Genomic DNA, 6,000 nt, shown 5'->3' on the forward strand with positions numbered 1-6,000 from the left:
GCTGGTCCGCACACACACAGACACACACACACACACACAGACACACACACACACACACACACACACACACACACAGACACACACACAGACACACAGGTTTGATTTGATTTCAGACACACGGTCGGGGGGAGGGTTCAGGTGTGGAAAACAAACACACACAGGAAGTGACACACTGACAGTCGGGCTCAGCTGCAGACGACCGACTGATGAGATTAGAGTCGCACAGCTGACGACACGCAACGCAACAACAAAACAACACTACACAACACTACACAATGCTACACAGCAACAGAGCAATAAACAACTCTACACAATACAAAACGTTAACTACACAACACAACACAACACAACACAACACAACACAACACAACGCTTCTTCACACAACAGAACAATACACACGATTATGCAACACAAGACTAAACTACACAAGACCACACAAGATTACACAACGGTACACAACAAAACAATACACAATACTACTTTAAACTACACAACACAAGGCTACACAATACTAAACTAAACTACACAACACAACACAACACTTCTTCACACAACAGAACAATACACAAGATTATGCAACACAAGACTAAACTACACGAGACCACACAAGATTACACAACGGTACACAACAAAACAATAACACTACACAATACAGTAACTACACAACACAACGCTACACAACAGAACAATACACAAGATTACACAGCCCTGCACAACGAAACACTGCACAAGACTAAACTACACAACACCAGACTACACAACACAGGATGAAACTACACAAAACACAACACAACGCACAACTATACTATAAAACAACACTACAGAACAAAAGACAACGCTACACGAGACTACACAGCATAACACAACACAACACAACACAACACATGCCTACACTTTACTACACAGGACTAAACTGCACGAGACCACACAACTCTACACAATACTACATTACTGTAAACTACACAACATAATGCTACACAACACTGACTGCACAAGACTATACACCAAACGTGATCATACAACACAAGAATACACAACACTACTGTACACACACTAAAGATTACACAGGACTTCACACGACTAAACACACAACTACTTAGTGCTGATTTAATTATGAATTATTTATCAATAACTAGTGAACGTTGTTGTTATAGTAACTTACAGTTTTTCTCAGTTGCTAAAACACTAAACCCTGTTGTCTGAACCAAATTCTCAGTTGCCTGAACCCACTGATTGAATCAGTCACTCTCTTTTGGCAAAACTATAAACACTTTTCACCTGTTTAAACACAACTTACCAACACATTTTCATTGTGATGCACCTGTGTTGCATAATGCTGAGCACAGGTGGCAAAAGTCAAACACAACTAAAGCACAGGTTTCACCGGTTGAACACAACAACTCAAAATTGATCACACTTGTGTCCAATGATGTGAGGGCACATACTATATAAGCCAGTTCAGGATGAAGTCCTGTGGCCTGACCCAGTACAGAGAAATGATGCTGTGGATGAGTAACGCACTTCTCATTTCTATATTTTTATCTTTATTTTTACGTAGGCTTACTGCATACAAGTGCTAAATGCACAAGATTTGTGTTTGTCTTTGTACTGTACAAGTGCTACGTGTAAATGCACAAGATTTCTGGTTTTTGTACTTCTTTTTTTTTACTATGTACAAGTGCTAAATGCACTGTTTTTTTGTTTTGCAAGAGGAGAAGATGAGAGACGACAGGGTGAAGGAAGAGAGGATGAGGGAGGGAGGGAGGGAGGGATGAACTGGGAAGAAAAAAAGAAGAAGGAAGGAAGGAAAAGGGGATGAAATGGATGTGGAGAGGGAAGGAGGAGGGTGAAAGAAATGGAAGGAGAGAAGTGCTAAATGCACAGGATTTTTTGTTTTGCAACATGCATTTAGCTACAGTGAACAAACATTTATTTCTACAGCTTCATGTGCTGAGCGTTGTGTTTTCTATTTTTCTATGTAGTGTTTAGTGGCTGCTCAGTAGTGTTTTTAATTTTGATTGACTCAGGGCACGATTTGACAACATAGTTCAGTTTTGGGCACAGATTGAACTGTTCTGAGGTGAAAGTTTGGTTTTGCAAGAAGAGTCTGAGGTTTTGTGAATGTAGCTTGAAAAATTGGGGTTTGTGTTCACAGTTCAGAGAAAAGGAGAGCAGCTTTCAAACGCAGCTGCCCGCTTGCTGACTGGAAAGAAAAAACGCGAGCACATTACTCCAGTCCTGGCATCTTTGCACTGGCTGCCTATTAATTTTAGGATTCAGTTTAAAATTGTATTAATTGCTTTTAAATGTATGAATGGTCTAGCACCACCTTATTTATCGGAGCTTTTACAGTTGCACACCACTGCTAGGGCACTTAGGTCATCTAACCAGCTGCTCCTGGCAGTACCCAGGTCCAGACTCTCCACTCGTGGAGATAGAGCCTTCTCAGTCGCGGCTCCTAAGCTGTGGAACAGCCTACCTCTCCATGTTAGAGCTGCACAGTCTGTTGAACATTTTAAAACACTTTTAAAAACGTATCTTTTCTCCTTGGCGTTCACTCCCAGCTAAGCGAGTAATCTTGGTTCTCTCTCTTTCTTTCCCTCTCTCTCTCTTTTATTCTTTCTTTTTAATCTAGATTTGTTTTAAAGTGACTACTATCCCTTGTGTTGTTTTTAATTATTTGTTGTTTGTTGTAGTGTTTGTGATTAACTGTGTTGTGCTTTTGCAATTGTACAGCACTTTGGTCAACTGAGGTTGTTTTTAAATGTGCTTTATAAATAAACTGTGACTTGACTTGACTTGACTTGAAGAAATGTGTCTTAGCAATCGAGAAAAACTGTAATAACGACTTCACTGACGTCGTGTGTTGTCTCATTTTCGAGTTCACGTTTTGTTTTGACTTTTTAACTGTGATTGTGTTTTTTTGTTGTTGTCTGAATCAGTTGAGTGAGAGTTTATTGATTCAACACTGGTCGACCCCGTGACCCCGTGACCTCTGTGACCTCGGAGCTCCCAGTGGACTCTCCTCACTTCTTTAATGCACTAAAGACACTAAAGACGTCAATCAATCAGTCCAACAGACCCGCCCCTCCTGGAGGAACTAATAAACTATCAATCCTTTACCATGACAGAAAAAACAAAAAGGTTTGGTTTCCTGCTGCAGGAAACTGACGTCAAACTGTTATGATGAGTCGGCAAACACAAAATGACACAATGCCAGAGTTTAAACTTAAATTTAAACTAAAAACCATTTCCTCCGTTTTTTAGTGGACAGTAAATATCAGAGTTTATTGATCATCTGATTAATGCAGCTCCATTTCCAAGTTTATGTTTATGGTCGTTGCATATACATATACAACCAAAATCTCTCTCCTGTAGCAGCAAAGAACATTTAAAAAAGTTAAAAACAAAAACAGAAGAAAAAAAAAACTATATAAAGTGCAAGGTGTCAATAGTAGTAGTAAACTTTATTGTCAATCACAATATATAACATCAGTTACACAGGGGGATCGAAATTGAATTTCCCCAAACTCCAAATGTGCAAATTACGTAACATTCAACATACGTTTACCACATATGACATAAAAAGCGAACACAGACATCAACAGTAATTAAATAAACACAGATATACAGACAGATTGTGAAGTAATGGTAAGATATATATCATAATAGATAATTAAATATCAACATATTAAAACACGAACTATATGTGATTATACAGCAAAGTACGAGTTGCTGGTGGTTTCTCCAGTTTGATGCTCTGGACCCGGCGCGTGTCGGGTTAATGAGAAACAACAGGAGGAAACGTAGACGGTGGCCAGAGGAGTGTGGTGATGGTGCTGATAAACAGGCTGCTCTGTCCGCTCTATATTGAATTGCACTGCTTTTATCCAACAACAACACACACACAGAGACACACACACACACACACACACAACGTGGTGATTAATCAGTGGCCATGTGCGTCAGAGGGGGATGGATGGATGGATGGACATAAACAAGAATGAGTTCATGTAAGAGTAGGAGACAGGAGGAGTGAACACTTTATTTTTATTATTTATCATCTGTTGATTGTTTTTTACCTACAATCACATCAGACTGAACTGAGTAAATATTACTACAAATACTGTGGTTCACACAATAATACAGTGTATTAAATAAAAATACTATATAATAAAAGACAGTCACACGTGAACACAGTGAAGTGTAGAGTGTAAAATATGAGTGCAGTGAACAGCAGCTTCTTTTTGTCACCAGATAAAGTTGAAATGATTATAACAGTTAATTTACTGACTGATTTATTGATCTTGATCTTTATTGCCTCAGTGGTTGTTTCTAATAAAGTGAGGTTGTTATTTCCAGCGGAGCCGCCGGCAGCCACGGCCTCGTTAACTTACGATAACAGCAATTTTTTTACAGAGGGAAGTCTGAAAACTGTCAGATCCTCTGTTTAAGAGTAAAAAAACAACAACAAAAAAAACAGTTTCCAGCCGGTAACGAGAAGGAAGGACAGAGTGTGTGTGTTTTTTTTTATTGATTGACAGCGTAAATGTGTCTCGGGCTCAGTGAAGCTTCACAGAGACCTCGGAGGCTGATGAGGAGGCTGCAGCTGCACGGCGGCAGAGCCCTGTGGGGTTTTTAATTGGCTGACGGACAGACACACGACAAACGCTTCAGTGAACACACCTGAAATAAAACCCAACAACACTGGAGCTGAGCGGTCGCAGGTCGTCAAGTCGTTGTTTCACAGAATTCATCAGACGTGTGGAGGCTTTTAAAGCAGAAATAAGCGACCCGGTTGTTTTGGCTAATGCTGCGTTCCAGGCAGGCTTTTGAAACCGTAAATTACAGCTTCACGTCACGACTTACGACTTTGTAGCGTTCCAGGCAACCCACTCGTGTTTTTCCGACCTGTTTTACCTGTGAAAGTCACTATAACGGCCACTCGTAACTTCCGACCTGTGAACTTGTACCAGATCGAACTGGTACGACTTCACAGGTCGGAAAAACAGGAGTTATACGGGCTGCCTTTAACGCACCATAACGTCTTTTCACCCGATGGAGTTAGCAGCCCCCGCCCTCGTCATGGATCTATTGGTCCTCGTCCCTGCACACACAGCCCTGCATGCCGTTCTCTCTCCTCATTGGATAAAACTTGTAGGATACGATAAATGTTTTCTCCTCGGCTCAGAGCAGAGCAGAGTGACTGACAGACCCGTGTTTCGGTCCAAACACTCTATGTAAGTGATTGCTGTCGGAAGATATAACTATTTAAGACTTATATTAACACAAATATATCACTTACTTCTGCTTTAACTTTTAGCAGGAGGCTCCTGAGCCGTGAGGCGGTGAACATCTGTGTCTGTGTCACTGTGATGCAGCCGAGCACTGGCGATGACTCACTGGACATGATGAGAAACAAAGTTAAAACAACAAAAACCCGAGTCTCACTTAAAAAAAAACGGGATGATTCAAATAGTTGTTCATCCAGCCGCTGTAACTCAGTCTAACTCCCACTGAGTCCAGTCAGTTATACAGAAAAAGGAGTGTGTTATTTATTTATTTTTTCAGATTAATGTTGTAGCTTTGGTCTGTGTGATCAACTCAGACCCCCAGAAAGAGGAAAAACCACTAAACCACAACGTAAAAACACACAGTCTACACATAAGACACTTATATGGGTGAATGAAGTGATGCAACCCAACGTCAAGTGGTGCAACCCGTATTTTTTCATGAACATCGGACTATATACAGGAAAAATAAATCTGGACACAAAGCAACACTATGTTTCTTGACAAATTCTACATAATTTGTCACATTATTTAGAAGAAAAGCAGGATGTTTATGTCCTGCTCAGTGTTGCCAAAATGTATTAAAGGGACTACAAGGAGTTTTGGAAATGTTTTCACACTACATTTCCCATGAGCCTCTGTGCTCACGGTGAAACTCTTGGACCAGCGCAAGACGGATGAAAGCAAAAACATTTGCTAAGAATGTTT

The 6,000-nt window shown here is 40.4% G+C and overlaps 1 protein-coding gene across 1 annotated transcript in view; it reads left to right on the forward strand.

Moving 5' to 3' along the window:
• Positions 1-6,000, forward strand: part of npr1a (natriuretic peptide receptor 1a) — a 54,048-nt gene that overhangs the window by 23,256 nt on the left and 24,792 nt on the right. The window lies entirely within an intron of this gene.

Source organism: Trachurus japonicus, chromosome 11, assembly GCF_045865225.1.
Source record: "Trachurus japonicus isolate A0001 chromosome 11, Traja_1.0".
Classification (NCBI taxonomy): domain Eukaryota; kingdom Metazoa; phylum Chordata; class Actinopteri; order Carangiformes; family Carangidae; genus Trachurus; species Trachurus japonicus.